At 41.0% G+C, this 22,464-nt stretch overlaps 1 protein-coding gene and 1 long non-coding RNA gene across 52 annotated transcripts in view; one reads left to right on the plus strand and one right to left on the minus strand.

Moving 5' to 3' along the window:
- The window catches only part of ncor2 (nuclear receptor corepressor 2), a 180,850-nt gene that overhangs the window by 141,394 nt on the left and 16,992 nt on the right, over positions 1–22,464 (minus strand). The gene's annotated exons all lie outside the window — the stretch shown is intronic.
- Positions 4,725–15,756, plus strand: LOC149982811 (uncharacterized). Of its 2 annotated transcripts, none has more exons than XR_016496575.1 (3): positions 4,725–4,967; positions 11,476–11,619; positions 12,210–15,756. It is a non-coding gene; the product is annotated as an uncharacterized LOC149982811 (long non-coding RNA). The 2 variants fall into 2 exon arrangements; XR_016496574.1 differs by lacking the exon at positions 4,725–4,967 and adding an exon at positions 10,804–10,881.

Below are 22,464 nucleotides of genomic sequence, written 5' to 3' on the forward strand. Positions count from 1 at the left end.
AAGAGAGGGACGGAAGCAAAACTGTTACAAGGGCACCATTTTAAAATCAGGAGAATCTCCTCTTTGTAATCATGTAAGTCTGGGCAGTGAGCTCATTTGTCATCGATCGCTAGACCAGAAATAGTTTGAAGTTTACATTTTTTCCCTACTTTTACATTACACAGACATAAGCACAGTTGACACCATCGAGGTGATTACTTTCTACACAAGTTGTTTTTTTCTAGTTTCGTCTGACAAACAGATAGTGGTCAAATAAAAAAAGGGATACATTTATGGAATTCTTCATCACTCCAGTCAAAACAGGCTCCGCGAACATTCGATTCCATTACTAAACTATGGGCTTGCGCTAGTGTTCCAGTTTAGCTAACGATCTTAAGCTGTTTTTCAGCCTTGGGTGAATTTTGACTTGTTCTATTGTCCAGCCTATAGATAGCCAGAGCGAATTTACGAAAGCACCCGAATGTCCATTGAGAAAGCACAATGGCGATATCATTTAGCTAAGCTAAGAATGCCGAGAATAATCAAGTCAATAAACATTGGGTAGTTAGACAGCCTATAGTTAATATACTGGAAAGTTTGATGTATAACTACTAACGTTAGGTAGCTAGCTAACATACCAGTACATACTGCTGTAATTATATGCTATGTGGTTTGTAAGGTCAGCGTAGCTAACAAATTGTCAGCCAACATAACGTGTAAGGTAACTTATTTGAAAAGTCATTACTTTATTACATTGAGTAGCAAGCTACCCCTTGGTCGTTAGGGCAAATCTGGTCTGTTATAAGGGGGGGTTCACACCTAGCTCGGCTATTAGACTATTATTTAGTAAAGGTTGAATAGTCTATTGTTCAGCTATTAGCCCTCCTCCCCAACTTGCAACAAATTGCTGTTCCCATCTCATTCCTTTCCATTTTCCACACATCATCATTCTACTCCGGAGTGGCTCACTTGTGGGCGTGCTGGCAGGATATGGCAGCATCTTCGGTTGTGCGTCAAGAATTCTGCATACAGTAGCACGTTTGTATGAAGGTGTGGTTATTCACAGGTAAATTGTTATATGCTATGGAGGTGCATTTAGGTATTTTTGTCGAGCGCAAAACCTCTTATCAATCAAAAATAATTGTTCTGAAAGCAACTTTTTTCCGACACAAAGGAAGTCAAAGTGGACACCTACGAAGATGGCATCTCAGGTAGGCAGCACTGGGCTGTATTGAAGATGTCATCTCAGGTAGGCAGCACTGGGCTGTATTGAAGATGGCATCTCAGGTAGGCAGCACTGGGCTGTATTAACAATTCCAAAAATGACATCTGCTGCTTTAGATTGAACGGTCATATCTCAGTTATTGTTTTCATAGCTATAAAAAAATAAGCTGTTTACTTTCAAAGAGCGAGCTGACCAAGGGGTGGAAAATTTAGATATTATCAGATGTTCACTGTCCGAGGAACAGACCGTGGAAGCTTTATTGCTGGCAAAAGTGTCCATAACCAGAAGTAATTAAACTGTTCTATGTTCTTTTTCTCCATCTCTGCCTGTCTTGTTGTACATGGAACCTGTCTCACATGCATACATTTTTTTTTTTAACTTAATGTCACGCCCTGGTCTCAGTATTTTGTGTTTTCTTTATTATTTTTGGTCAGGCCAGGGTGTGACATGGGTTATTTATGTGGTTTTTGTCTTGGGGTTTTTGTAGGTAATGGGATTGTGGTGTAGTATAGTTGTCTAGGTAAGTATATGGTTGCCTAGAGTGGTTCTCAATCAGAGGCAGGTGTTTATCGTTGTCTCGGATTGGGAACCATATTTAGGCAGTCATATTCTTTGAGTGTTTCGTGGGTGATTGTTCCTGTCTCTGTGTTTGTTTGCACCAGATAAGGCTGTTTAGGTTTTTCACTTTACGTTTATTGTTTTGTATTGTATCGTTCATTATCTCTATTAAAGATGTATGAAGATAACCACGCTGCATTTTGGTCCGATCCCTGCTACACCTCCTCTTCAGAGGAAGAAGAAAACCTTAACACTTAAGATGTTAGCTGCTAATTTTCAGATTTACACCACATAAACACAGCCATTTTCACTGGACTATCTATTGCTGCTATGTCAGGATTTCCCTGGGGAAATTGCAATAACAAGGGGGTGAGACACATAGCCCTCTGTATTTAAATGTTTCAGGTCCACTCCGATAGGTGTCTGCGTCATATACAGTATCTTCTAATGACATTATCTTCTATTGTTAATACTCATGTGTCTGTTTTTCAGCATAAAGTACTCTGCAGCCACTTAGTGTGGACACCAGGTGAGACCACACAATAAGTCTCTCTTCTTCACTTCCCCTTCTCCCTAAATCCTCTAGGTTATATCAACTGTTTTGGTGTACCCCTCCCGCAACTTAACTGGCGGACACTGAGGGCACAGCATGGTCATAAGTGAGATGTCACTTGGTCAGGTCAAAAGGAAGTATTAAAGAGATGCTTTACATTGACATAAGAATAAATTACAATAAAAAAAAACAAGGCTTAATCATGCTCTCGCTCCGTCACTCGTCTGCAGGTATGTTTTGATGTGAGAGAGGAAGCCAGTCCCCTCATCGCCACCTCACCCGCTCTTAAGATAGCCTTGGGCCCCCAGTTGGCCCGAAGGCTGGTTAGGAGACACCACAATTGCGATGAACTGAGAGAATACTAGGGTAGCACTGTAATTCATGAACCTTCTACACCTTTCTCCCCACCTCGTCTTTCTTCCTCGTTTTATAATACACACCATATGTGCATTGAAGTATAGATTGAACTTGTATTTATAATATTACAATTATCATAATTATAATGCATTTATGTATTTATAACACCTGGATAATGAACTTCTTTCAATAAAGCGTTTCACATTCTCCCCTGGTTGAAATTAAGTGTCTCATTGAAATACTATCCTGTGTCCTCAGATTAATGCAGATGAAGGGAGTTTGATATGCATTGTTTTTTCTTCTGTATATATGAATTACAAATCAATCATGTTTCTAGTCTATTGCATAGTTACAATGTGTAATCATTGATGTCCCAGGAGCAGGAGTGGTAAACACTGTTGAAGTGTATAATTGTAATACATACATGCAGACACAGCATCATTCAAATAATGGCATTTGATATGACTGAAAAAGAATGTCTCAGAGATTCATACCTGAACCGCACCTTTATTTGCCAAGGAAGAGTACATGATCAGTGAATATATTCAATGTACAGGCTACAATGTGGGAATCTCATGCGTGGTAATAACTACAGTACATGAATATAGGACTTGCATCCTTGACACAATAAAGTTATTATATTCTACTCTATCCATAGGCTACATTAATGCCATTCAGACTTGAAGTTGATACAACTATGATAGCTGAGGTTCATAGATAGGTTCTGAACTAATATTCATACCAAACGTTTTAGGGTCCATACACAGATCCGCTACATACTGTAGCTAGCTACACATCCATAGGCATACAGTCCTTTTTATCCTTCACTACAAAATAAGCAAGTAAATAGTTAGCTAGCTATGTTACTTCAGCTGCATTGCAATTCAAGCTTATACAATTTAACATTCAATTTGCAGTAAATGCTTTAGCTAGCTAGATTCTTTACATCCACCGTTTCACAAGACGACAGCATGGTTTGCTGGTTCTCAGGAGTCCCAAAAGCATTAAACAACACAAATTACAAATTCATTCTCCTAACACTAGCTAGCTGGCTAATGTTAGCTCGTCAGATAATTTATGAAATCGCTATTTAGCAAGTTAACTTTATGACAAAAATTATCCACAAACGTTTGCATTAACTACATTAACTAACATATTCCTCTCAATTGTAAATTTTCTGCTTTACTCGTTATGACGTTATAACTTAAATCTGGTTCCACAGTAATGTTTTGTCAGCCATCTTTGTTGAAGAACGCTACAAGACAAGGGTGGCTCGCGTCAAAATTTGTCATTGGAACCACTTGATATGATTGGTCATATAAAAACCTTGGGACCCAAATGCATGAGTGTTCTAACTCCCCCATTATGGTGGCCTGGAGCAATGAAGCCGTGAAGCTGGGTACCTCTAAGTCCCGCGGTGCAAGCTCGCAACTTTTAAAGGAGGAACCACTGTAGGCCGCACCAGGTAATAAGGCTGTAATGTAACAAAATGTGGAAAAGGGGAACGGGTCTGAAAACGTTCCAAAATGCACTGTATATGTATTCTTTTTTTTGCACTCGTTAGCACATTTAGCGGCCCCTTGTGTACTAAACCGATAATACCGTAAATCCGGTCATGAAAGAAGGACGGTATGACCATATGAAAATCAGGATACGGCCCAACCCTAGAAAAAACACCACCTCCCATCAGCCCTATAAGGAGAAAGAGCTCAACAAAGAGCTGAGAAAAACACAAACAAGACAGAGGGCTGAGATAAGCTTTTTTTTGGGGGGGGGGCTAGTTTGAAGTCAGTCACAAGAACTTCAGGGAAAAACATTGAATCAAAATAAGCGAGCGATACAATGAATAAGCTTTGACAAACACTGAGCAAGGCCTTCCAGACGGGAGGCTAAACACATGCACTGGCATTGCTACAGACAACCACAGGCAAGCCACTGGCTCACTGCCAACACTGCAAATGAACTCAGTCACCCCAGTAATGCTCCAGCTCCCCTCCCTTCCCACTCGCTCTCCCCTGCTCGATCTATCTGGCTTCACTCCTACAACGCTGCAGTGAACCTGCGTTACACACTAGCCTGTATTTCATCTCTGTCTTCCTTCCTATCCAATTTAGGAATGGCTTTGTTAATGCAAGCCTACACACAAATACCGGGCCTATACAGGCTAGTTCCGCCAAGAAGGAAAATAGGAGCATGACTTCCAAAAATGGCTTGATTCTTCTGGAAGCATATCAGCCAGTCATATCTGTGGAGAAAGACACTGACAAGATCTGTCAAGCTTTCGAAGACTGTCAGGTATTTGTCAATTTTACATTTATCTTTTCTCTAATGGTAGCCAACGCAAGACTTGTGGAAAACATTTCAAGGAACCAGCTAGAGCTTTGTACTGTCGATTCATAGCAAATTACAAATTAAATAAATGTCCTATTCCATGCCAGTGTGTTGACCTTTAAGGCTACATGATGCATATTTGTTTGAACCAGAGGCATTTTCATTATCTGATTTTTTCGTCATTGCATCTGTAAAAACGTTGCTTACATGAATGCATCTTGCTATAGGCCTACTCCTGTTTATTAATCCAGTTTATTCATAATTTTCATTACTCCAGCTCATCTGGTAAATACCATCTTAATTTAACTGCTTTCTTTTATTAATAGTCTCGAACAAAACTTCCTTGACTTCATGGATGATCAGGTCTCTTGATGTCCTCTTCCACATAGGAACAGGAAATAGGCCTTGCATATTTGGAAAGCCTGGATTACAAATACACTGTATAAATATACAAACGTATGTGGACACCCCTCCAATTAGTGAATTCGGCTATTTTAGCTACACCCGTTGCTGACAGGAGTATAAAATCGAGCACACAGCCATGCAATTTCCATAGACAAACATTGGCAGTAGAATGGCCTTACTGAAGAGCTCAGTGACTTTCAAAGTGACACCGTCATTGGTTGACATCTTTACAACAAGTCAGTTTGTCAAATGTCTGCCCTGCTAGAGTTGCCCCGGTCAACTGTAAGTGCTGTTATTATGAAGTGGAAACATCTAGGAGCAACAACGGCACAGCCGTGAAGAGGTAAGCCACACAAGCACACAGAACAAGAAAGCAGAGTGCTGAAGCGCATTGCGTGTAAACATTGTCTGTCCTCGGTTGCAACACTCACTACCGAGTTCCAAAATGCCTCTGGAAGCAACGTAAGCACAATAACTGTTCGTCGGGAGATTCATGAAATCGGTTTCCATGGCCGCACAGGCGAATCCCAAGCCTAAAATAACCATGTGCAATGCCAAGCGTCGGCTGGATGCTGTAAAGCTTGTCGCCTTTGGACTCTGGAGCAGTGGAAACACGTTCTCTGGATGAAGGGATCACGCTTCACCATCTGGGAGCCCGAAGAACAAATCTGGGTTTGGCAGATGCGAGGAGAACGCTACCTGCCCCAATAAATAGTGCCAACTGTAAAGTTTGGTGGTGAAGAAATAATGGTCTGGGGCTGTTTACATGGTTTGGGCTAGGCCCCTTAATTCTAGTAAAGGGAAATCTTAACACTACATCATACAATGACATTCTAGACTATTCTGTGATTCCAACTTTGTGGCAACAGTTTGGGGAAGGCCCTTTCCTGTTTCAGCATGACAAAGCCCCTGCGCACAAAGCGAGGTCCATACAGAAATGGTGTCAAGATAAGTGTGGAAGAACTTGACTGGCCTGCACAGAGCCCTGACTTCAACCCCATCGAACACCTTTGGGATGAATTGGAATGCCGACTGCTAGCCAGACCTAATCGCCCAACGTAAGTGCCCAACCTCACTAATGCTCTTGCGGCTGAATGGAAGCAAGTCCCTGCTGTAATGTTCTAACATCTAGTGGAAATCCTAGAAGAGTGGAGGCTGTTATAGCAGCAAAGTGGGGACCAACTCCCTATTCATTCCCATGATTTTGAAATGAGATGTTCGACGAGCAAGTGTCCACCTACTTTTGGTCATGTAGTGTAGCTAATAAACAATCAAGCACTGTTCCTAGACATTATCTTTATCTCACACTTGTAATTACACAATAAGCTCCCACTCCGACACAAAGAAAAAAACCTTCAATTACTACTATTGAGAGAAGGTAGATGAGTGAAAAGTAATGAAATGTAAACCAGTTGGTTTGGTAACCGCTTCAGAAGTGTGTAAAGTAGAACCCTTGAGAGGGGAAGGGGGCTGCTAGGAATCTCAGGCCAGGAATGTGGCACCCTGTCAGGTCTCATAAGGATTTATCTCTCTGAATCCTCATTACCAAAGGGCCCTGCCCAAGGCAATTGCGTCGCTCTCTGACACACACACAATATTAGTCAAGATCAAGTCACTTTTATGTACCAATGACTAAACATCCCCCACATTACAACCAATGTGGTCATTGCACATCCAATATTTTTAATACTTATACTCTTGATTGGCACACGATTACCAGAGAACAATGACATGTCATTGTGTTAATCTGCTCATATTGTAGTTGTAGACTTAAAAACGTGGTATGAAGCAACCTTCCAAGCATATATTTTCCCACACTCAGAGGAAATGTGAGCACACAGCTGGCCACATGAAACAGCATATCATTGCCTTCATCTCCTTCCTAAGAAACCAACACCTTTTCTTTCAACGTACCGGCAGTGTTAGAGGACTTGTTGAAATCCAACAAATAACTTCTTGCTGCTGGGCCAGCTTGCACTGAAGGCTTGTTTTGGGTGCAAAACCTGACTCACTCTCTCCCCCTTTCTCACCACTGACATGAAAACAAAGCCAAGCAATTAACCTACTGAAGCTTCAGTGCTCATGGTCCCTGGAGGTTTTTTGAGGTCAGAGTGCCAGAACAAGGTCAATCTCTATGGTAAAGCACTGGATCTGGGTCAGACACCATGGAAACACTAAATCCTCCCAATTCCAAGCCGCTTTGACCCAGTTGTTTATCAAAGATCATACACCCAAAATGTACAGAACATTCAGATTAACTATTGACAACACAGCCTATAACTCAGGGCAAACCCTAATATTGAAAACAAAGCACCTACTGAGCTGAATGACATTATTACACTTAAACGGCTCACCAGTGCTACAGTAGGCTACATGTATTCATAAAGATTTCATTGTTGTTTCAAATAAGTCATTTCTCCAGGCCAACTTCTTGATAATTGGATGCCAATGGTAGGCTAATCAGAGACACCATAGGGAGAGGGAGAGAGGAAATAGCATGAGCACAACATCCAGTAAAAACGTCTGTTGCTACATGGAAACTTCTTAAAGGTGTGGTCTGTGAGAAAAGTGTGATGCTCTGCCAGAAGATGTTTTGTAGTGAAAGCAGACTGGGTCTGGGAGAACAGCACAATATTAGCTAGTATCCTAAGCTAGATAATGCATTGTGTGAATTGAGCTAACCGTACACAGCCTACACCCATTGTAGACAATTTTTTCATATGTATAGCCTAGCCATGTGATTTCAAACACACCACTATGATTATAAACGTATATATGCTACTACAGTTTGACAGAGATGGACGTTTGACTTAAATTTTGTAAATGTATGGTTTGATTCCAGGCAGCATACTTATATTTATTGGATGTGGTCAGGCCGTAGCAATGTAAAGTATCTCTGAGCAGAATTGACAAAATAACCAAGAGCTTTCCTCAATATTACCTGGCACTCTGCCAGACTGATCCCAGACTAGTCCCACACAAGAACGCTTTCATATTAAGAGAGAAATCTAAAAAATCCCTGGCATGTAAGAATGGTCAAATAATGAGGTTCTACAGTAGCAACCAATCAGACAGACAGGACAGAGAATAAATCAACAAGATGACGAACACAGGGGAAATTAAACTTTATCAGGTATTTTGCAGTAGCAGTGAAGACATGTGGGAGATATTCAAACAGTATTTCCATCACCTGCAACATCCCAAATTAACCCATGCTCATCTCTCAGACAGGATATGAATCTGCTGTCACCCCACAGCATTCAACCGTTAACATGAGAGGCTGCCAGAGAAGTGTCAACACCCACTCACACACTAACAACAATGGCCATATTGTGAGAGACTGGTAGAAACACCTCCCTAAGCCACCGGCTGTCACATCTCATTCTACATCAGACAGAAGACGCATATTCCCTCATGTTCACACAAGAATTTCAGTTGTCGCACCAGCTAGGCTCGATCTCATGAATCGGCTTTCACATTGCAGAACTCAGCAAACATATTGCTTCATCGTTTTCTCTTTACTGGTGTGTTGAGCAATAAGCTAAGATAATTAAGAAATCCATGACTGTTCTAACTGTGTTAGAGCAAATAGGACTGCAGTGCATACAAATCTGGAGTAGTCCAACATTTGACAGACAGCGCAGACAGGCTGTATTTACTCCTGGCAGTGGCACACATCAATATTCCTGTTCCTGTGTCTGGTCCTGTTATATTAAAAGTAACTAGCTATGACTGGAAAATGACTACAACCCAATGTTAATACAACAACCTGGACTAATTACTGTCCCACAACCTTATTGACAAAAGACAAATACGTTTAGAGGAGAGCTGTTCTTGGGCCAGTGAGTGGCAAGCCTGTACCTCCAGATGTGCTTGTCCAGCTGTATCCAGGCTGCAGAGCAAAGCTAGTATTAGATTTCCTCCCTGTTCCTGTCTCAGCCACCCTTTGTGGATTACATAAGAACCCCCCCCCCCCCCCCCTTCACTCCCAGGCCCAGTGCCTCCACACTCTGCCACAAGTCAACAGCCAACTATGAATCCCAGTAACCATGGTGTCTCAGACATTCCACCAATACACAGTAAAGGAGCTAAGACCCATCACATAGGCCTAGTACACACACACACACACACGACAATGCCCAAGAAGACGGTGTTTTGAGGACATATTGGCATGGGGGTAGGCCCGAGACGAAGTCAAGGGCTGGCAAACCGTACCAATATATCCTCCAAACACCGGCTTCGAGGGCATTATGACTTTTTTTACAATGGGTTACCAAAATATTCAAATAATGATTGACATATTTTCATCAAAATATTATTTGGATGAATTTCTTCATACTGTTTCCTCCTTCCATGAGATATAGTCCCTGACAGAAATCTAGGGTAAATACCCAAGGTCATTCATTCTAATGGTTCAGTTGCCAGAGACGCGACACAGTCGTTAAGTCTTTTTGTTCTGCATCTATGGACCAGTTTAGGCTCCTATACTAAATATATTCATATGTCACCAAATAATTGATTAAAATACACCGTTTTGCAATGAAGGTCTACAGAAACTTCAACAGCACTGTCTGGGGTAGCACCATGGTGAAGCCGGAGGACCACTAGCTTCCGTCCTCCTCTGGCTACATTGACGTCAATACAAAACCTAGAAAGCTCGTAGGCCTCACCCCCTTCCATAGACATACATGGTGATTATGATCACTTGCGGAGGACGTCCTCCAACCAATCAAAGCTTTGCAGTATGAACTGACATGTTGTCCATCCAATCATAGAATTAGGATCAGAGAACGAACCGAGTGAGTTGTATTTAGATTGTGCCACAGAGCATTATGGAGGTTCTATGTGTTGAGAGGCTTGGTGACATTGTTGAATAGAGATTATGAGTGAAGAGTGATAGTTGAGCATTTTTTGGATATTATTCAATTCAAATGACTTTTTTTTCAAATTACAGGAGACGGAGGAGGTATATTATAAATTGTTTTCTTGGTTTTAGAACTTTATTTTTGCGTTCAGTTAGTGCAATTTATTTACATTTGCTTTGCAAACTTCAGTAGCTAGCTTGCTACGAGCACGAGTGTGCAGTTTTCTCCGGCAGAATGGTCTTTCTGTTGAGGAACTCCTTTCATTCTCTGGGGTACACGGAAAATGTGTGAATTAAAAGCGAGGGTCGACCTCTGCCTGAGAACAGTTTCATGAAGGCAGATGAAAAAGGTGAGGGCGTTCAATAATAACTTGAACCAAAAGTATATCTGGTTAACAGGGAGCCTTTCATCAGGCCGCCTGTATTGCTGGCCTTATCTGCTTTTTGGAAAGTCTGAGCTTTGGTCGAAAGGTAGGTTCAGTGACCTGAAGAACATCGATCATTCAGCTAAAGAAAAAAACAAAAGCAGGGCATGTAAGAATTTGCTTTTAGGAAGACACGACGAGAGGGAAAGTTCCGCCAACAAGGGCAGCTACAGAGCTTGAAGAGGTAACTGAACATTATGAAGCTTTCCTTGCTGAACATATGGAACTTGACTGTTTTCTGGGATGTTGAAAACAATTCCGAATGATTTGATAGCTTCCATCGCATCATCCATTAAAAGTTATATTAAAGAAAGGTTGACGCAGCGCAGTTTTTCGAAAGCGCTCAGGTTGGTTTTCCCACTTTCCTCCGGTATTTATTTAGCAAAGATAACACAATCACTCCGGACAGGCACAAGCAAAAACTCATGACATAAATGTTGCAGCAGCCTAGGCTACACCTAAACATTAGAAATCTGATGCCGTATCTGATGAAAACAAGACGATATTTCAGTTTGATCTGCCTGTTAAAAATTGCCCCACTGCTCTGGGACCTGCACCAGTCTGCTTGCAGTTGTCAGTTATCGTCAGGTATGTGGATGATTGGGCTTTATTCGGGAACGTTTCTTGGGCTACTTTAATGTGTCAAGTGGGTGAGATGCACAGTTTGTTTGACTTTATTAAAGTTGAGATGTCTGAGTTTAAGTTCATAGAGAAACTCGTTGTCCAAACCTACGATGGGGCAGCTGTAATGGCATGTATCTGCTATTTGTATTTACAGCTAAGTCCCCTCCTGTTCCCTGATTAAGAGGTGATGACTACTCCACTCCACTACCATTGTCAACTTTCTCATGGCATGAACTGAAACCACGTCTCATGTGCCCGCTCATCCACTGGCACATTGAATGTTTCCCCTCAAAGCACTGTGAGTACCCCTATCAATTTTCTCTCATTACTGTATGTAGAGTCAATCACATTATTTATTTTTATTTCACCTTTATTTAACCAGGTAAGCTAGTTGAGAACAAGTTCTCATTTACAACTGCGACCTGGACAAGAGAAAGCAAAGCAGTGCGACAGAAACAAGAGTTACACATGGAATAAACAAGCATGCAGTCAATAACACAATAGAAAAAAAGAAAGTCTATATAAAGTGTGTGCAAATGGCATGAGGAGGTATGGCAATAAATAAGCCATAGTAGCAAAGTAATTACAATTTAGCAGATTAACACGAGTGATAGATGAGCAGATGATGGTGTGTAAGTAGTGATACTGGTGTGCAGAATAGCTGCAAAGTAAATAAAAACAATATGGGGATGAGGTAGGTAGAATGGGTGGGCTATTTACAGATGGACTATGTACAGCTGCAGCGATCGGTTAGCTGCTCAGGTAGCTGATATTTAAAGTTAGTGAGGGAAATGTAAGTCTCCATTATTACGTCAATGATTTTACTCCTTGCTTGGACTAACTCATTCTCAGCTCTTTTGTCTAACTGTGGGGTGTGTTGTCTTATAGTTTGTCTTCCCAGTCAAATCCTGTCCTGCACTGGTCAAGCCTCTGAACACCTACATTTATGCCTCATACCCTCATTCAGTCACTGCTGTGATCCCTTTCCAACACTGTGTAAGTAGCCCTCGCATTCCCAATAATATTGTACTTTAAATGTCTTTATTAAATGCTTCAGGTTAAAGTACACGTTTTTGAAATACAGTTTATAGTCTCTGCGTTCCACGCCTATACTGTGGGTCTCCCATCCTCCTCAATTGTTCAAGTCACCAGCCTCCACTGCTATGGACGCAACCCAGTCGTTCGATCTAAATGTTCCATTGCCATACTGGCTGGCAACGTTCTTATCCCTTGCTTGCTAGCTAGCAAACTATGGCTAACTTAGTCACATCAAACAGTGCAGCCAGATTAACACCAAAGCAGCTGCATTTGCATTTGTTAAGCTGTTTTCTAGAGACATTTGAATACATCCATAACAATGAGCTAATGATGTCGATTTCACCTGGCATTGAACATGTGCTCTCTCGTCAAGACACTGTTGTTCAGAGGAGCTAGCCAACAACACAGCTAACACAATCACTTCAAACTGAAGCTGGAAAGACTGCAAACTAGCTGCATTTCGTTTGGATTTACCTGTTTTCTATTGACATTTTGTTGTATATATCCCTAAAAATGATGCCAGTTGTTTCATGATTTCAACTGGCTGAGAAAAGCTGCCTGCCTGCCTGTCGGTCTCATCCCGACTCGTTCATTACTATGGGACATCTGGAGATCGAATTTCAATATTGAAACAATGTTGCAAATGATGGAGAGACAGACAGCAAGGTTTATACACTGTCTCCGCTGTTGAAAACCAAATGCTAGTCTAAATGTCTAGATACTTTTTAAAGTGGAGATCAAGTTTATAAATTGCCTTGCTGGGCTTGGGCTGATGAGACTGTGGATTGCGCAGTGATATGGATATGGAGTCAATAGGCATTTCAACAACATAGCTTTAGCCTGTGGGAGTTTGTGGAATAGACACTGGCTGGAATGCAGTTTTAACCAATCAGCATCCAGAAATAGACCCACCTGTTGTATAATTAAGAATTAAGGCCCGAGGAGGTGTAGTATATGGCCAATATACCACGGCTAAGGGCTGTTCTTATGCACGACGCAACATTCCTGAACCCAGCCGTTAGCCGTGGTATATTGGCCATCTACCACAAACCCAGAGGTGCCTTATTGCTATTATGAACTAGTTACCAATGTGATTAGAGCAGTAAAAATACATTTTTCTTAATACTTATGGTATACGGTCTGATATACCACGGCTGTCTGCCAATCAGCATTCAGGGCTCGAACCACCCAGTTTATAATGATGCATATCCACTCAGACCAAATACACGCTCCTTGTACTTTCCAAAGATCTCCCAAGGGTCGTTCCATGCAATTTCAGCAAGCCATGAAACCCACAATCTAAAACAGTTTTGAAATCATTTCTTTAGTTAGAAACAGATAAGCATTCCTGCAACATTCCTTTGTTGAAAAATATTTTTTTCTCTGAGAAATGACGCTAATAGATTGCACCCAAACTGGCCATTTTAATATATAGGATTCATATATTATTCAATAATTATAGCACTAACATCTGATTTGGACCAAACCTTTTTCTAACAATGAGTAAGACATTTTACATTTAAGTCATTTAGCAGATGTTCTTACAGTAGGGAGTGCATACACTTTCATACCTTTTTCCCTGTGGGAATCGAGTCCACAACCCTGGCGATGCAAGCGCCATGCTCTACCAACTGAGCTACACGGGACCACATGAGGAACCCAAAGAAATTGCAAAAACCCACACACAGACCTCCCCGTACCCCACACCAAACCGACCCCAACAATGAGTATATAGTATCAGTTCTCTATGTTTGACAAGTAGCCTGGAGCAGTGGCCCTGAGTATTGTTTCTTCATCCTATCTAATTCTTCCCCTGTTCATAGAAATTAATAATTGAAGTTGTGTTTATGTCCCATTCTACATCCTCATATTACCAGGCAAGTTCTGACCACTACATGGTGCTGTTCCTGTTATTAGGTGATTGTTTTTAAAGAACCCCGCCCCATGTTAAAGAGGTAGGCCACTGTTTCAAATGCTAACTTTTTTAGCAATTGTGGCACATCCAATGCAAGTCAATTGTACCTAAATAAGCATTTTTGCACCTTATATCCAAATCATCTATAAGTAACAGAAACCAAGGGGTGCACGTTTTGGGTATTTCCTGTATCGCAAGAATACATTTACACCATAGATCCGCATATAATGACGAGATGCTCATGTCTCCACCCTAACAATGGGAATGGTTGTCCCAAAGGCAGGAAGGCAAGGCGACAAGCTTAGGTCCCAAATTAACCCATAGAAACGCATTGGGATTACTTTGGACAGATGATTTTGGCGAGTGAAAGCTCTCCCTGCCACTCAAACAACAAATATGAGAGATCACTTCTTGGGCAAACGGTTTCAACTTGCCATTTGCATTTGAGGTTTGGTCCAACAGAATCAGTCATACTGACACAGAAACACATTGAGACATTTTACTGTACTACAGAAGTTAACCTTTCTAACAATAACCTTTAATGTCTCAACTCCTCAAATTACGCGCAGAGCAGGAACCACTAAAACATAATGAACAGTGATTCTGGAAAATTGCTCAGTTTGTTGTGCGTACCACTTGCAGCATTTTAGCCAAAGATTGTTATACTAGCTGTCTAGTCTGTGTTTTATAAAATGTACAATAAGCATAAAACACAATTATATAAGGAATTGGTAACTGGTTCTCATGCTAAGAAATAAGGTTGGCCACTTGATTTCAACATCTGAACAAAGTGGACAGGCTAGCTGTTCAAACAGTCGGAGACTGTTCTGCCTTGTTAGCTAGCAAATAGATCCAAGTTGGCTTAACTTGAAAAATAAAGATTCGCTGGCCACTCACTAGCATGTAGGCTTGTGATTGAGAGATTGTTTATGAGACCTGTGTTAATTTTCTATAATGCCTACTACAAGAAGTTATGCATACTCCTCCTTCACATACAACACCCATTCTGCCGCCCACATTCTGTTAATTAAAGGTTCCCAAAGCACACACATCCCTGGGTCCCTCCATCTCCATCTCTTCATTCAAAGACTCAATCTTACTGACAGTTGTGGCTGCTTCGCGCAATGTATTGTTGTCTCTACTTTCTTGACCTTTGTGCGGTTGTCTGTGCCCAATAATGTTTGTACAATGTTTTGTGCTGCTACCATGTTGTGCTGCTGCCATGTTGTGTTGCTACCATGCTGTGTTTACATGTATTACTGCCATGCTGTGTTGTCATCTTAGTACTTAGTACTTAGTACTCTTTATGTAGTGTTGTGGGATCTCTCCTGTCGTGATGTGTGTTTTGTCCTATATTTATTTATTTTTAATCCTAGCCCAGTCCCCACAGGAGGCCTTTTGCCTTCTGGTAGGCCATCATTGTAAATAAGAATTTGTTCTTACCTGACTTGCCTAGTTGAATAAAGTTTTTTTTTAAAGACATTTTAAAGCCATATGCGTGATTATTGCAAAAAACAACAGGTTAAACTATTTTCAGTGGGTCTTATGGCTGTGGAAGGCTTATATTTAGCCTAGGTATAATTTCACACGCCCTGAATTCATTACATTATTGCAGACTGTTTGAAATGCAGTGTGTTTTACCTTTAATTGTACAACAATGCTTATTTGAGAAAACATTCAAATGGAGATTAATGGGTGATTCACGATATGTTTGGAAAAATATATTTTTTTAGGCCATATCACCCAGCCCTAATTCAGCTCTCTATACAGGAGGGGGAGAAACTAAAACAGGGCAGTCTCCTGGACTGATCTGGTTCCTCTTCTCTACAGATCAATTATTCAAACGCTTCTGTATGGCTACATTCTGCAACCTCTGAGTGCCCTTGTTTGCTCCTCATGACAGCACTTTACTGCCTGTATTTGATGTGCATTACTTGGATTTACTGCTTGAGACATCATAGATGTAGGCTATTCTCTGAGAACTAAAATCAGGATATTCCATTTGAATCCTATTTGCAGACAAGGTAGGATATCAGGCCACCTGTGATGATTTGACAGTGAGAGGAGACATAGCTAAAGTAGCCCAGCCTTCCTCTGATCCATCACAGGCCAGGGGTATCATTGATGAGATACATCAGGATCAGGGGCCACATAAAACTGTGCGTACGTATAAAACATAACCCCAAAATGTGTGTGTTTTAGTTCACGCAAAAGTTGGCATTTATTTTTAGATATTTTTATATTTGAAGTGAGAATGTGCTCACCTCACCACAAACTTTAGACAATGACTACGCACATCTGCTAGTTGTTAAAATATTATATTGCAAGATGGCAAGTAATTATTTTGTGCAAATGGGGGATATGATGAAAAACATATTCATAAAATAACAAAAACAGGAAAACATTAACAAGAATGCAGCCATTTGCCAGAAGAGTGAAAATCTATGCGTTATATTTTTAGGGCTCTACCTAATCCATAGTGCTAAAGATCCACTTCATAGCACGATTGACAATTAAAAAGGCAATGTTTCTGCGGTCGGGGAGACTATGTTCAAGGTAGACGCTGCATATGCATGTCGGCTCAACCGGAAATCTGCTTTACATATATAGTGCGTAACGCTTCAGTGATCCAGATTGAATAGAGCCTTTAGAATCTAAAATAATGAGACAGGAATCTTTTTCATTTTTATTCTATTTAAATAACTATTGCAGAATAAATTCCTCACTTTTTCTCTCTGTGAGGGCTTCATATTCCCGAAGTAGCCATACAACAAATTACCATGCACATCTCTAGTTTAATTAGAGAGCCTAGTAAATAGATAAGCTGTATGTATTTCACGGCAGCGCGGTTTTAAAAATACTGTCAACAATTCCTACCCATACTGTTAACAACCAGTCATTTGCATAGAATTGTGCGGTGTAGCATTTAGCCTGTTTTTAGCCTGTTTTGAATATACAATCAATCTTGCAGAATGCACGGACAGGCCCTCACTTCATCAGTATGTTCAGTTTGAAAAGTCACTGCAAAATATCTAAACATTCTGCCCATACCTCTACAGAAAATTGTCATTACTCTTCCTTATAGAAACGGGGCATTAGAATTAGAGGTTGACCGATTAATCGGAATGGCCGATTAATTAGCGCCGATTTCAAGTATTCATAACAAATCGGTAATTGGTATTTTTGGACACGGATTGTGGCAGATATTTTATTTTTTTACACTTTTATTTAACTAGGCAAAGTCAGTTAAGAACACATTCTTATTTTCAATGACGGCCTAGAAACGGTGGGTTAACTGCCTTGTTCAGGGGCAGAACGACAGATTTTTACCTTGTCAGCTCGGGGATTATATTGCACTCCACGAGGAGCCTGCGTGGCAGGCTGACCACCTGTTACGCAAGGACAGCAAGAAGCCAAGGTAAGTTGCTAGCTAGCGTTAAACTTATCTTATAAAAAAACAATCAATCTTAACATAATCACTAGTTTACTACACATGGTTGATGATATTACTAGTTTATCTAGCATGTCCTGCATTGCATATAATTGATGTGGTGCCTGTTAATTTCTCATCGAATCACAGCCTACTTCGCCAAACGGGTGATGATTTAACAAGCACATTCGCAAAAAAAAGCACTGTTGTTACACCAATGTGTACCTAACCATAAACATTAATACCTTTCTTTAAAATCAATACACAAGTATATATTTTTAAACCTGCATATTTAGTTAATATTGCCTGCTAACATGCATTTCTTATAACTAGGGAAATTGTGTCACTTCTCTTGCATTCCGTGTAAGCAGTCAGGGTATTTGCAGCAGTTTGGGCCGCCTGGCTCGTTGGGAACTGTATGAAGTCCATTTATTCCTAACAAAGACCGTAATTAATTTGCCAGAATTGTACATAATTATGACATATCACTGAAGGTTGTACAATGTAACAGCAATATTTAGACTTAGGGATGCCATCCTTTATGTATAAATATGGAACGGTTCCGTATTTCACTGAAACAATAAATGTTTTGTTTTCGAAATGATAGTTTCCGGATTCGACCATATTAATGACCAAAGGCTCATATTTCTGTCTGTTATTATGTTATAATGAAGTCAATGATTTGATATTTGATAGAGCAGTCTGACTGAGCGATGGTAGGCAGCAGCAGGCTCCTTTAGCATTAATTCAAACAGCACCTTAGTGCGTTTTGCCAGCAGCTCTCCGCTGTGCTTCAAGAATTGAGCTGTTTATGACTTCAAGCCTATCAACTCCCAAGATTAGGCTGGTGTAACCGATGTGAAATGGCTAGCTAGTTAGCGGGGTGCGCGCTAATAGCGTTTCAAACGTCACTCGCTCTGAGACTTGAAGTAGTTGTCTGCGGCTTTTGTGGAGCGATGGGTAACGATGCTTCAAGGGTGGCTGTTGTCGATGTGTTCCTGGTTCGAGCCCAGGTAGGGGCGAGGAGAGGGACGGAAGCTATACTGTTACACTGGCAATACTAAAGTGCCGATAAGAACATCCAATAGTCAAAGGTATATGAAATACAAATGGTAGAGAGAAATAGTCCTATAATAATTCCTATAATAACCTCAACCTAAAACTTCTTACCTGGAAATATTGAAGACTCATGTTAAAAGGAACCACCAGCTTTCATATGTTCGCATGTTCTGAGCAAGAAACTTAAACGTTAGCTTTTTTACATGGCACATATTGCACTTTTACTTTCTTCTCCAACACTTTGTTTTTGTATTATTTAAACCAAATTGAACATGTTTCATTATTTATTTGAGGCTAAATTGATTTGATTGATGTATTATATTAAGTTAAAATAAAAGTGTTCATTTAATATTGTTGTAATTGTCATTATTCGAAATATAAATCGGCCGATTAATCGGTATCGGCATTTTTTGGTCCTCCAATAATCGGCATCGGTGTTGAAAAATCATAAATCGGTCAACCTCTAGTTAGAATCACCATAAAAGGTGAATGGAGGGAGTTTTCCAGGTGGAATTGTAATGCTAGTTCACAGTTTTACGACAGGTCTAATTTATAATGGGAAACATGTCTGTATGACATGCGCCAAAACGATAAATCTAAATATTTTTGTATGCATGCACTTTTCCAGAATGGTGCACGCAGAAATGTATGCAACGGTTATGAATGAGACCCCTATCATCCACTCATCCCATACCATTACACAATGACCTGTAATCCCCTATTTTCTCTCACACATATTCATATACTGATGATGAGCTTGTGGAAATCGCAAGAGTCAGAACCGACCATGCCTGGAGTATGCCAGTGTGTTGCTGGTGGGCTGCACAAAGAAGCAGCAGGGTATAGAACAGGGTCAGGGTATAGAATACCCTGGACAGGGTATAGAAAAGGGCAAGCAAGATAACAGAAAAACAGAGACATTCCACTGACCATTCCCCCACTACAGTCACGGAGACAGCAAGCAGTAATAAGATTGGTCACTGACATACACCAGACTGACCGGTCCCTACTGATCTCCTACCACAGAGAAGGGGAGACGGCATTGGCAGAGTCCTCCGAAACTAGAACCAACTGTCCAGCATCAACGCAAGAACAAATAAACAGAACAATTCAACCATAGTCACTGCCATCAGACTTTTAATAACAAAATGTGACTTTTTAAACTGTAATTTCTTGACAGCTAGGAACTTTTTAAATACATGATCCAGAACTTTGGCAACTACTAAGTATTTTTTAAACTCCCGCTTTGAGCTGGATGTGTCAATGTGTAGTTCATACATGCATAATCTATGAGCAGAATTACTTTTACCTCAATTAGCCACATAATCCCTAGTTTGAAAGAGAGAGTTTTTCTGGAAGCTGTGCTGCGCCATTTTCCCTACATTTACCTCCCACATGGGCCAGCTCCCTAGCAATTCGAGTTCGAGCCAATGACCTTCAGCCCCTCGTCATTTGAGTGGCAGCTACCAAGATGCTCACACAACAGAGCAAGAGAGAGCAATGACGTGGTGCACATAAAGTGGGTTCTGAAATGATTGACACCCTTGATAAAGATGAGCAATAATGACCTGTGTGTATGTGTCTCTTCAACAACAGCAAAATGTTTCCCATTTAATTAGCCTAGATGGTCATACAAATTTTAAAAACTAAATTAAAAATAAATGAGACAGGGCCTCCCAGGGGGCGCAGTGGTTAAGGGCGCTGTACCGCAGCGCCAGCTGTGCCACCAGAGACTCTGGGTTCGCGCCCAGGTTCTGTCGTAACCGGCCGCAACCGGGAGGTCCGTGGGGCGACGCACAATTGGCCTAGCATCGTCCTGGTTAGGGAGGGTTTGGCCGGTAGGGATATCCTTGTCTCATCGCGCACCAGCGACTCCTGTGCGGGCCGGGCGCAGTGCGCGCTAACCAAGGTTGCCAGGTGCACCGTGTTTCCTCCGACACATTGGTGCGGCTGGTTTCCGGGTTGGATGCGCGCTGTGTTAATAAGCAGTGCGGTTTGGTTGGGTTGTGTATCGGAGGACGCATTACTTTCAACCTTCGTCTCTCCCGAGCCCGTACGGGAGTTGTAGCGATGAGACAAGATAGTAGCTACTAAACAATTGGATACCACGAAATTGGGGAGAAAATTCAAGTCAAAAAATAAATAATAATAATAATAAATGAGACAAAACAACCGGTATATTTACAGTCAAATAAGGCATGTCTGTGTAAACAAATGTACAGCTTTATATTTGCATTGGATTAATTCAAATTGAGGCCTTAACAGGAAATATCCTACATTTGAAGAATATGAAGAAGTCTGTTAGCCTGGGTTACTGCACTCCTGCAAACTCCTGATGGCTTTGTCATGTTTAGCAAATCAGGAGTGGCAAGGCATGGAATGACAACTCAATAGACTGGTACACAGGCTAGAAGGCTCTGTCATGAAAACAAGTTTGTTTTTCACCATCAACTGCTAACATTTGGATTTGATTGAATTCACAGAGGAGGATGTCATCAAATCACATCACTGAGACTAGTCCTAATTTGCATGATATGTGATGTCACAGGAGTGCATATGGAACCATTTAAAACATAGCTATGAAAGGTGTGTGTGGGGGATATAGCTGCTTTATGACAAGATATTTTGATACAGGTGGAATGCATCAAGAGTAAGGCAACAAACATGTCGTCCCCCACGAATGATGCTGCGCCCCCCCACATTGGGCCAATTAAGATGTTGTGTGTGACTAACACCTTTCAGTTAGAGTTTGTGACCACATATTATCCATTAGATTGACCAAATACTCAAAAGGCTGCTCTAACAATGAAAATAAATGTCTTTAAAAAATGGAAGTCAGTTAGCCTGAGTACTAGTCTCTTCAGCTAATTCAATCCCTGTGCTCTAGGTCATGTGTCAAAGACTCTTTTGGCAATGACAAGGATTGGCAAGGAGTGGAATGTTAGCTAATGAGACTGGTACTCAGACTAGAAGGCAGTCGGGAGGCAGCTAGATCAGGTGGGACCATTTTAGCCAATGAGAGGGCAGATACGTGTGTGAACAACAGGAACAACTACGATATAAGATGTTTTTCTCAAAATTGCCGGGGTGTAACGTGTCCTACTTATCAGTACACTCGTAACAACCTAAGCACTTCTACTCTATCAAATAAGCCACAAGTAGCAAATAAGCCATTCAATTGTGTTAACCAAATTAGACACATTCATTAACCTCTGTATACATATAAATACACCTTGCTTGGTGAGCATAAATAAATCAATAAATAAATAAATAAATACCACCACCACCTGCTGGAGATTAGATTTTTGACCCAGTTATCCCTCTCGCTTCACCTCTTCCTCTCTGGTGACTCACACATTTCAGTTAATTACTATAACTCACGCCTTGGGCCAATCGGTGTCATTTTATAAATGCAGGCTCTCTATAGCAAGACACATCATTCACCCAAGTTTCATAAAAATCGGGCCAGTGCTGTCTGAGATTGACTAACGTATGAATGAACACAAACGGAGACAGATTCACAGTCCCCTCCTCGATTTCATTGTGGGGGACAATTACATTGGCCTATCCAGGTAACAGACAGTAAGTAATACACTGAAGAAGAAATGGGGGGGTTGGGAATAGGCCTAACTGATTCTAAGGGGTTCTAAGCTACACACTGCTCTCACTTCCTTCCGATGCTGAGGTATCAACTGCTCCAG

This window comes from Oncorhynchus mykiss, chromosome 6, assembly GCF_057628025.1.
Source record: "Oncorhynchus mykiss isolate SJ-2025 chromosome 6, ASM5762802v1, whole genome shotgun sequence".
Taxonomy (NCBI): domain Eukaryota; kingdom Metazoa; phylum Chordata; class Actinopteri; order Salmoniformes; family Salmonidae; genus Oncorhynchus; species Oncorhynchus mykiss.